Genomic DNA, 12019 nt, shown 5'->3' with positions numbered 1-12019 from the left:
AGGGAGGGAGGAGGGAGGGAGGGAAGAGGAAGGGGGAAGGGAGAGAGGAAAGAAGGAGGAAGGGAGGAAGGGGAAGGAAGGAAAAGGAGAAGGAAGGAAGGAAGGAAGGAAGGAAAGGGGGAAGGGAGGGAGGGAGGGGGGAAGGAAGGAAAGAAAGAAAGAAAAGGGGAATGGAGGGAGGGAGGAAAGGAAGGAAGGAAGGAAGGAAGGAGAGAGAGAGATAACCTATTACCAAACAGAGCTGCGCAGGCAGGGAAGCGACCATCCAAGAACCCCTCTGGTTGCCTCGCCGGCCTCTTCCTCCCTCTTCTACGCACGGCTGGGTGAAAGGACAGCGGGACCAATGACGGCGACGCCTTTTCCTCCTCCTCTTCAGGGCATCTTTCTTTCCGCACTTGTAACCAAAGGAGCAGGTGGAGAAAGGCTGCGGTCCTCTATTCCAGCTTTCTGCCCCCTCGTTTCAGAATCCTGTTCCAAGAAGGAACCTGTGTAGGTGTTCAACCTATCACTAAGAGGATGGAGAGGATCCAGGTGTTTCCTTACCTGGTCAGGCCCATCCCCCCCCCATATAATAGGTCCTCCTTATTTGAATAAATCGCAGGACAAAGCACCCTGCCCAAGATGGCAGTTGAGGCATGGACAGGGTTTGCAATCTGCTGAGCCCTAATATGATTGATTTGGGCTTGGTGGGGTTGTGTGAACTCAACCATTGGGATTTTTTTTCCCCACAAGCCACAGTTTAACAAACTATATAGTGATGAATGCTAGGGGTGTATCCTGTCCTGGAATACATAAGAAAGAAAGCAAATTGTGGAAAAGGAAGTGAATTCCATGCTGGAGATTTTTAGGAAAGGGCATGAAAATTAAAATGCCAACCTTGTAATGCCCTTACAATGGGAGACCATCCACATCTGGAATACTGTGTATAGTTTTGATGGCTACATGTAAAAAAGTGGAGCGGAGGGAAGCACAGAAAAGGGCTACTAAAATTATCAGCCAGCCTGAATATTTTCCTTAGGAGAAAAGATTAGAATGGCAGGAATTTCCTAGCTTAATAATAAGATAGTTGAAGGGAGACATGATCGAAACATTTAAAAAAATCATGCATATGACATAGACAAAATGGTCATGAAGGTTTTTTTTCTCTGTCAAAATCTTAAAGCTGTCTGTCTGGGAGAACATTTAAAAGAAACAAAGCATTTTTTTTTCATACAGTGCAAAATTAATCTCTGGAATTCATTACCATAAAGGAAGATTCTGGTCACTAACTTGGATGCTTGTCAAATGCACTTGGATAAACTCTTGAAGAACAATCCAAGAAGTGCTGCTGGTCTTAAAAGACTCAATGTATCCTCTGGGTTAGAAGCAAAGATGCCTCCGAATTCCAGATGCAGGAAAACAAACGAGGGAAAGGATGCATCTCTTGCTTACAAGCACCATGAGATATCTTTGGCCCAGGGGTGCTATTCATCAGGTTCTGACAGGTTCTGGAGAACCAATAGCGGAAATTTTGAGTAGTTCGGAGAAATACCACCTCTGGCTGGCCCCAGAGTGGGGTGGGAATGGAGATTTTGCAGTATCCTTTCCCCCAGAAGTGGGAAGGGAATGGGGATTTTGTAGTATCCTTCCCCTGGAGTAGGGTGGGAATGGAGATTTTGCATGATCCTTCCCCTGGAGTGGGGTGGGAATGGAGATTTTGCATGATCCTTCCCCTGGAGTGGGGTGGGAATGCAGATTTTGCAGTATCCTTCCCTGGAATGGGGTGGGAATGCAGATTTTGCAGTATCCTTCCCCTGCCACGCCCACCAAGTCACCCCATGCCCACCAAGCCACACCCACAGAACCGGTAGTAAAATATTTGAATTCTACCACTGCTTTGGCCCCTATGAGAAGGAGATGCTGTACTAGTAAGATGAGTCTCAACCTGATCCATCATGGAAGTTCTTATGTTCTATGCAATTATAAGTAACATGGCATATTGTTTAGGCCTACTTAATCTGATCAACTTCAAAGCGGTGTTCTATTTTTGTTCTACGTTCTGCAAAGTCAGAAATGCCAAAGGTGATGTTATTTCTAAGGGAAATATTAAAAGGAGAGTAGAAAACGGAAAACAGAGTGACTTTCAGTATTTATGCCATCATAAAACATGATGTTTTGCTTTGAGAAGATTTGTTTCCCAGTGCCATATCAGTCTCTTCATAAGATGCCTTCTTTTTTAGCCACATGACTTCTTCTCTTTCATTTCCAAAGGTGTTTCCTGTTAGATCGCAGGAATATTCCCAATCCTGAATTACACACTCAGAAAACCTTCATTATTTTTGAGTCTAATAATCCCAAAGGTTTATTTATTCCTGTGCTTATTACATAATTTGCCATTACAATGGACAACTCAACAGATCTACTGCTTCCCCACAAATGGTGAATAAACAAGCCCAGATGGTCAAGCCAACATCTCGGTCAAAGAGCTCCCTTACTAAAACCCCAACATCTGGTTCTCATTCTGTATCCCTTTAAATTTATGAGTAATTTATAGTATCAGATAGCAATAGCATTTAGATGTATACTGCTTCATACTGCTTTACAACACTCTAAGCCAGCCTATTGCCCCCAACAATTTGGATCCTCGTTTTACCAACCTTGGAAGGCTGAGTCAACCTTGAAATGGTCAGGATTGAATTCCTGGCAGAGAACAGGATTAGCCTGCATTCATTCCTGATTCAGAGCATCTGTTCAGGATTCCTCTCTGCTAAACACTCCAATAAAGCATTGGATCAGTGGTGGGTTGCTCCTGGTTCGGTCCGGTTATATAGAACCGGTAGTAAAACCAGCGGGAGGCTCCGCCCACCCACCACAATGTCATCATGGGTGATCTGAACATGTTCAGAAGTGCATGCGCTCCCATTGCAAACCGGTAGTAAAGGTAAGAAGAACCCACCCCTGCATTGGATGAATGGTCTTACCAGGTTTGGTACATTTTAAATGGTTCCATGATCCATAATCCATAAGATCCATGATTCTGCAATGCTATGTTTAATTTCCTCTGGTCTGTCAAGGAGATAGGCTAAAGATGCAGGAAGCAGGAGATTGCTAGACAAGATTTTACATTACGACAGTGTTGAAGAACCTCTCAGTGTCACCCTACCCTACAAAGTCTTGTTGCCTTTTCTTGTTATTCAAGCAATTTAACCACATCCTTGGAATTGGGTTTTCCTACTGGTGCTTACTTCCTTCAGCTAGGCTTTTCCTGCTCCAGATTGATCCACATACACACACTCCCTTATTTATCTCAAAATCACGTCACACAAATTATGCAACCTTCCTTCCTTTTAGACAACACCCTTCACATAATCTTAATGAAGGTCCTTAGATGCAAAGGGAAGAAGTCTTGGTTCAAGCCTTTATCATAGGCCCTCAAGATAGTCCATCTCATGATATTGCCCATGGCGGCTTCATCCTTGCAGGTGTTTACAATCTTGATCTTCAGCCACTTATCTAAGATACCAGTTATACTTTGTTTGACCATATATCATGTTCCCCTTGCTTCCTCCTTATGAAAGTAAATATGTTAGCTAATTCACAACATATCATCAAGCCAGTCCTTAATACAGGGATTGGCAACCTTAAACACTCAAAGAGCCACAAAGGTCCTAATCGGAAACCTCCATTCAATTCTGGAGCCGACTGGAAGTCTGGTTCCCCCATCATAGTCTCTTCCTAGCGTGGCATCCTTTTTCCTCTACCTATCCTAACCGAAAGCCCTAATAATTGTGGAGCCGACCAGCAACAGGGAGCCGCAGCAGTGGGATGAAAAAGCCACATGCAGCTCCAGAGCCGCAGGTTGCTGACCCCTGCCTTAATATAATGCATCACAGAGAAATACAGTATAGAGTAGATCAGAGGTGTCAAACTCGATTTCATTGAGGGCCGCATCAGGGTTGTGTTTGACCTTGGGGGGCTGGGATGGGCGTGGCCAGGGTGGGCATGGCCAGCTTGACATCACTCATGTCAGGGGTGCTTGGGGTGGCCCGAGCACTCTGCCAGCAAAAACAGGCTCACAAGCTCCATTTCCAGTTGTGATGGCCTCCTGCAACCGTCTGCCAGTGAAAATAGAGCTCGGGAGGGCCGTATGCAGCCCTCCCGAGCTCCATTTTTGCTGGCAGAGGCACTGCGGGCCCGTCATTCGCTGTTTCCAGGGCAGCCCTATGGGCCAAATCTAAGCACCCCGCAGGCTGGATTCAGCCCCCAGGCCTTGAGTTTGACATCCCAGGAGTAGATCATGCAAAATGCCATATGAAACAAAAATAACAAAATAAAAAGTTCTCAAAGTCAGTCCCTACAGCCTCACTGCAAAATCATGCACATGTCTTAGCTTTGTTGAAATAAACAATACTACAGCAGCATATTTTGCATTGTCATTACATCTCTGATTCATACCCATTCTTTCCTTTGACGGTACAGTGGGGAAATTACAGTGCTGCTTTGAATCTGTATATATTTTTTTTCATCTTTGCTTAAACTGTGAGTACAGTTCCGCTTGGGTTATAAATAGAAGCTGAGATTCATTCCGTTTATCCATCAGCATGGGATGGGATGAAAGCACAACCTATAGGCTTCACCTGCTATTTTAACAAGCTGGTTGCTATGGAATAAATACTGCCTCTTCCAATCACAGGGAAAACCTGGAGCTAACTATTGTGCTTGTGAAGTAGGGTTGAGAAAGCAAAAAGTGATATATTTAGCTTTTTTGTATTGGTGTAATATTTTATTTATAGTATGCCTGTACATCGTGTCCAACCAAAGCTAAGAGGTTCTTTGAGGATTCACTACTAGGATGTGTTGCAATATTTTCAGGATCAGACTCAATAAGATTAGTAAGAGTTAAAGGTTTAAATATATTTCCTTTTATTTACAATAGGCATTCTATATTCACTGAATATTCACAGATAGAAGCAAGGAAAAGGGTGCATGTAGCTCCTTATATATACAATGGGTGGAGCTATATGTGGGAGTGGTGAATTATGAATACATTAAGAAGTGGAGAATAAGTTAACCCCTGATACCCCGTTCATATACTATTTACACATTAGAGAATAAGGCATTTACATCTGACAAATCCCCCTCTAAATGCCGATTCGTTATGCAACACCAATTACATTCAGATTCAGGACAATACAAAACATACAACTTAGAAGTTAAATATTTATGTTGCTTAGAAGGTAAAGGCTTTGTCAATATGTCAGCTAATTGTTCTGAAGTATCACAATGCACTGCTTTGATAAATCCATCCTGAGATAACTGTCTCACATGTTTAAATTTTATATCTATGTGTCTGGACCTTTGTCCAATAGCATCAGATCTAGATATTTCAATGGCTGCTTTATTGTCTTCATGCATAACAAAAGGCAAAGCAGGTTTTTTCCAAACATCTGAAATTAAATCATTAAACCATACAAGGTTATTTGCAGCTTTGGATAAACAAACATATTCCGCTTCTGTCGTTGAAGTGGCCACTAGTTCCTGTTTACCAGTGTACCAGTAAACTGGACAGTCATTTAAGAGGAATATATAACCAGATGTACTTTTTCTACATGAGGTGTCTCCAGCCCAGTCCGCATCTGCGTAACATGTAAGCTTTGGTTCTTTATTGTCATTAGGTTCTAACATTAAACAAAAGTCTAGTGTACTTTTCAGATATCTTAAAATTCTTTTAACAGCTTCCCAGTGATACATTGTTGGTTTGCTGACATGTCTGGATAATAAATTGAGTGGTAAGGCGATATCTGGTCTTGTCCAATTAGATATATAAAGAAGTGAACCTATGATTGATCTATAAAATGTGTTATCCTTGAATTCGGGGGAAGATTCATCAGTATTTCTTAGAAAATCAGTTTGCATAGGAGTATCACAAGGTTTGGCATTGTTTAAATTGCATTTATTTAAAAGTTCTATGATCTTATCTCTCTGAGTAAGTTTGAATCCCCTTCTAGTCTTATTAATTTGAACACCAAGATATTTGTTTACTTTGCCTAGGGATTTTAACGAGAAATGTTCATTTAGCTTAGTTACAAAAGTTTCTCTTCTCTCTTTATGTTTTCCTATGTATAAAATGTCATCCACATAAATCAATACAAATTCAATGTAATCATCACCCTTTTTGACAAAGAAACAGTTATCAGCAGTGGTAGCGTTGAAGTCCATGGTTTTAAGTACTTTTACTAAACAATCATACCATCGTTTACCAGATTGTTTTAACCCGTATAAACTCTTGTTTAACAACCAAATCTCATTTTTGTTTGTGTATTGACTGTGAGGTGCTCTTACGTATATTTCCTTATCTAGTTTTGCGTGTAGATACGCAGTCTGTATGTCATATTGAAATACATCAAGATTGAGTGCTGATGCTACCACTAGAGCTGTTTTGACACTCTCTGTTCTTACTGTGGGGGAATACGTGTCAGTATAGTCCTCCGGATATTTCTGTGCATAACCTTGTGCAACTAGTCTGGCTTTGTATAGAGTATTGCCTCCCTCTAAGTTCTTAATTTTATATATCCACCTGGTACCAATAATTGTTTTATCTTTAGGTGCAATTGCAGGTGTAAATACATTTAATCCTTGTAAACTTTCCATCTCCTTTTTCATCGCTAATTCCCATTTTTCTTTTTCTTCATGAGGGAGTTTTAACACTTCCTCATATGTATTAGGTGTTGTTGGCTCACCATCCATGTGCATTATATAATCCTTGTATTTATTTGGCATTTGATTTCTGGTGTTTCTAATAGTTTTTTCAGGTTTACTATCGTTATCATGCAAATATCTTGCTTCCTTTTTTGTTAGTGTGTCTGTCTTTATTTTGTGTTGGCTATTTGTCCAAGTTTTGGTTTTGTTTTTATATTTGTTGATATTTTGCTTTTCTATGGTCCCTTTCTCATGAGATTTTGTATCTTTGTATTTATTTGGAAATATTTCATTAAGATGTAATTTAGACCAGTTGGCCTGTTCATGGAACACAGCTGTTCTGGAGACTATAAATTTGTTATTATTATCAATGAATCTGTACCCTTTAGTGCCAGTCTCATATCCCATAAATCTGAGTCTTCTGGATACGTTTTCTCCCTTTCTTCTTAATTGCTTAGGTATGTGTACGTCTGCAGTGACTCCGAATATGTGCATGTGTGCTAATTTTGGTTTCCTATTATACATCACTTCATATGGTGTCTTATTTACAATGCTGGACCAGGTTCTATTTTGTGTGTAATTTGAATAATGTAAGGCTTCTGACCAGAATTGTTTGCTTAAGCCAGCATCTTCCAATGTGCATCTAATCATGGTTTGTAATGTTGAATTCTTCCTCTCTGCAATCCCGTTCTGGAACGCAGAAAATGGACTAGATGTGTAATGTAACATTCCTTTGTCTTTTAACCATTGGGAGAATTCTTTAGACATGAATTCACATCCCCTATCTGTCATGATTTGTTTTATTTTGATATTGTGTTGTGTTTCTATGCGTCTGTAAAATTCTTTAAATTTTTGAAAGGTTTCATCTTTGTGTTTTAATGTATAAACAAATCCATAGCGGCTATAATCGTCTACTATTGTCAAGAAGTAACGTTTTCTATAAGTGATTGATGGAGTTAATGGACCAACTAAGTCCATGTGTACTAAATCAAAAATTTTGTTAGTTGATCTAGTAGATTTTCTTGGCCTGGGACTAGTTTTTAGTTTTGTAGATTTACATACTGAGCATTCCAAATAGTTTTCACAATTTTTTATTTTAACACCTTCTGCGTGTTCAGTCATTTTTTGTACTACAGGAAAACTGGCATGTCCTAACTTCCTATGTAAGATGTGAGCACACTCATCATGAATTGGCTTACCTATTTTTGGTTTTTTTTCATTGTGTGCATCTATGTGATCATGAGATATTTTACATTCATCATTATCACTGTTGCTAATATTTTCATCATCTACTTCAATACAATCTCCCATATTTGAATCAATGTTATGCAGCCATTTTTCCTTTGTTATCAGATAAGGTAGGCCTCCTTTAATCATCACAGTGCCTATATTTATTTTATTCTTCTCTAAAGTCGCTTTTCCTTTTGAAAAAACAATGTTAATGTCAGAATCTCTACTTAGTTTTATGGCACTTAGTATGTTATGAGGTATTTCAGGTATTAGCAATACCCCCTCTATTTTTCCTAGACCAGGCAGGGTTACATTCCCTCTACCTAACACTTGAACCTTTTCTTGGTTAGCTACCTTTATTACAAATTTATCTTCTGTAAATGAAGACAATATATTTTTGTTATTAGTGGTGTGATTAGTTGCTCCAGAATCAATAAGCCAATTATTGTTCTCATTTTGCTGTATGTTAGTGTTGTCTTGTTTATTTAACCCATTCAGTGAGCCAGATTTTCTATCCTTTGAATTATCTCTGCCCCCTCTATTCTCTTTGTAATTTGGTGGGCTTCTATATCTATGTCTATCTATGGAAGACTGTCTATAATTGTATTTGTTCCTATATTCTGACCTATGTCTTTCCTTTGAAATCTTGGGGCAATCTCTTCTATTGTGTTCCCTGGATCCACAATTGTGACATTTAAATGTTTCATTATATTTTTCTTGGAAAGCTACTTTCCTATATGGTTTGTGTTCTGTGTGATTGTTAGAACGATTTCTTCTTGAATTGTCTTCTGCTATCAATTTATTGGATAGACTTTCTATGGATAAGTATCCTAGATTGATTGTGTCTAAATGTGACATAAAATTGTCCCATGATGGATCAAGTGAGTTGATAATAACACTTTTCATTGTTTGGTCTGAAATCACCTCCCCCCTCAAATGCAGCTCAGCTCTTATTTTGTTTAAAGATATTAAATGCTCACTTATGGAAACCCCTGGTTTTATCCTAGATGAAAAGAAATCTTTAGACATCCTTGTGGTGGTAGCTACACTATCACTGTGAAACAAATTAAACATGCATTGAATAATTTCTGAAACAGTCAGATTTGGCTTAATGCTGTGATACATTGCAGGAGACACACTAGATATTATTAAGAAAAACGCTCTATGGTGTAAACAATCTATTTTTATAGTCCAAGGTCTTTTTGGGGGACTAGTGATAAAAAATAGTAAGCTTTCCTTCATAAAGACAACCTGGAGCTGTTGATACCATTCTTGCAAGTTAATGCCATCAACCCTTAGCTTCGGGAAGTCACTGGGTAAATTTCCGACATTATTGGGTCCATTACTTACAACCTGAGGTAGTCCGTGATCTCGTAAATGCAGAAAATTGCAAAACGGCGTGGGGATGCTCGCAACGAGTCTGCGCGGTCTTCTCGTCAGTTCATGTCTTCCCGGGCCGTCTGCGTAGTCTTGCGCATGCGCGTTGTCCATTTCTTCTTTGGAGTCGTCGTGGAAGGTTCTCCCCATTGCGGCTCGCTCGTTCTGCTCCTCCTCGGACGAATTGGTCTCTGGTTCGGTTTTGGGAGTCCTGACGACGGCGGCTGTTCTTCCTCTTCTTTTGAGGGCGTTGGTGCTTGCTTCGGTCTGTGGCGTAGGGCGGTATCGGCAAGGGTCTCTGGGTTCGGGCGTCAGCGCTCTCGTAGTCAGGATGGGAGCGGGCAGGTCTTGAGGCATTGGCTTGCTCGCTCGCTTCTTCGTTAGCTTTTTAGTAATTTTTAGTTTTGGCCCAAATGCGGCAAAAAGCGTTTTCATTGCTGATTTTATTTGGTAGTTTGTTGAATCACCTTCACTTTCTGATTCTGATTCTTCTGAGGTGTTTGAATCTTCTTTTTCATTTTCGTTGTCTGGTAATGTTTTTCGCGCCAGAAATTTTGAATTGAGCTTTTTGATTGGCTCTGCTTCGCTCATCTTGGAGGCCTGTTGAAACCAAGATGGCTGCCATTCAAAATTTCGCGCGGGATCACCGTTTTTCTTCTTCGCAATGATTTTCTCTGCAGTCATATCACTCACTATTTTTGGGTCTTTAGACTTTTCATTAGTGATGTTTTTCTCTCTCGCTGCTCCGCTGTTCTTCAGCATATCTTGGAGGTTCGCGATGAGGCTTTCATCATTCTTCTGGCTCTTTAATAATTTTAATATCTCTGACCTGAGTTCGTTATTCTCTATCTCGATTTCCTCCTGGTCATCATTTTCATTTATTATTTCTTCGTCTTCAGTGGTGTATTCTTCGGATTCTCTCGAAATTGCGTTTGTGGATTCGTTGATTATTTTTGTTCTGTTTCCATTTCTTTGCTGTAGGCCCTGGTGTTGGGCCTATCTTTCTTAGACATTTTTAAGTTTTTATTGAGTCAATTAACCATCCTCTGCTACCAGCTTGTTGCAATATTTTCAGGATCAGACTCAATAAGATTAGTAAGAGTTAAAGGTTTAAATATATTTCCTTTTATTTACAATAGGCATTCTATATTCACTGAATATTCACAGATAGAAGCAAGGAAAAGGGTGCATGTAGCTCCTTATATATACAATGGGTGGAGCTATATGTGGGAGTGGTGAATTATGAATACATTAAGAAGTGGAGAATAAGTTAACCCCTGATACCCCGTTCATATACTATTTACACATTAGAGAATAAGGCATTTACATCTGACAGGATGTTTATTTGCTACAAAACTTAAAGTACTCACAGAGAAGTATAAGGGAAATATCAGCCAAATACATACTCATTCTAATGCCAGATCATGGAGAAAAATCTATCTATGTAGTCACTAGGAGTTGAAAATGGCTTGATGGCACATATTCAATCATTCTACTGCCAGAGGCTCCACTGAGGCAGAAGGCAACCCCCAGCTGGTCCAATTAAATGAAGAACCTTCTAACTCATTCTACGCTTAACCCCTCCTTCCCAATCTGCAGGTGTCCTTGACTGACTTTTATATTTTGTTTTGATCATGCATTTTCCCTTAGTCCAAATGACAAGAACATCATTATCTGGGTATGTCTGAGTCTTTGTAGATTTACTTTTGGGGAGCATCTTAATATTAGGTAGACGATTCAGCTTTGGGTCAGTTTCCTACACTGGGACAAGTACAAGTACAAATAGATAAGTTGAAAAAGAAATGAATTATTTTTGACCTGTTCATGGGGTGAAAATTCGGGCACCTCACTAAACCTCCTTACCAGAGGTGGTATTCAGCCGGTTCTGACCAGTTCTGGAGAACCAGTAGGGGAAATTTTGAGTAGTTCAGAGAACCTGCAAATACCACCTCTGACTGGCTCTGCCCCAATCTACTCTCTGCCTCCCAAGTCCCAGCTGATTGAGTCCCAGCTGATCAGCTGGGTTTTCGTTTGTTGCCCTGCATACAGACCTGGAAAGCAGGTTAGTGGGTTGGGGAGGGAATGGAGATTTTATAGTATCCTTCCCCTGGAGTGGGATGGAAATGGAGATTTTACAGTATCCTTCCCCTGGAGTGGGGTGGAAATGGGGATTTTGCAGTATCCTTCCCTGCCACGCCCACCAAGCCATGCCAACCAAGCCACGCCACACCCACCAAGCCACGCCCACAGAATCGGTAGTAACAATTTTTGAATCCCACCACTGCTCCTTACCAAATTGTCCACAGCACCAATACATACTGCATGTACCTCTGTTTGGGGAAGTACAGGTGACCATCTGATCCCTCACCAAGTAAGAGGCAGGCCAAGTCAAACACCAGGAGATGAGGCCGACTGAAACCACATTCTTAAATATTAATCTCCACACCAGAAAGTTTGCGTCTGCCTCATGCTGGGCTCTCTGGTTGATGAAGGTGGCACCTTATCTTATGTTTAATATGTTGCCTGTCTGGTGACTAGACCGGTTCTTCGGAAGCTCTCTGGACAAGGAGAGGATATGAGATCACCCATGTGTGCTCTGGAGGGTTGCTTCTCATGAGGAGATTGCAGGACAGTGATTCCCCCACCCATTTCAGTACCAGCAGACAATAGATCTGGTGCGAACCGGGGGCAACCCACCACTGCCGTGATCTAAAGGATATTAAAAATCTTCTGA

The sequence above is a fragment of the Pantherophis guttatus genome, chromosome 7 (genome assembly GCF_059756535.1).
Source record: "Pantherophis guttatus breed Tessera chromosome 7, ASM5975653v1, whole genome shotgun sequence".
Classification (NCBI taxonomy): domain Eukaryota; kingdom Metazoa; phylum Chordata; class Lepidosauria; order Squamata; family Colubridae; genus Pantherophis; species Pantherophis guttatus.
The sequence above is the reverse complement of the archived record's forward strand: the minus strand, read 5'-3'. Positions refer to the sequence as shown.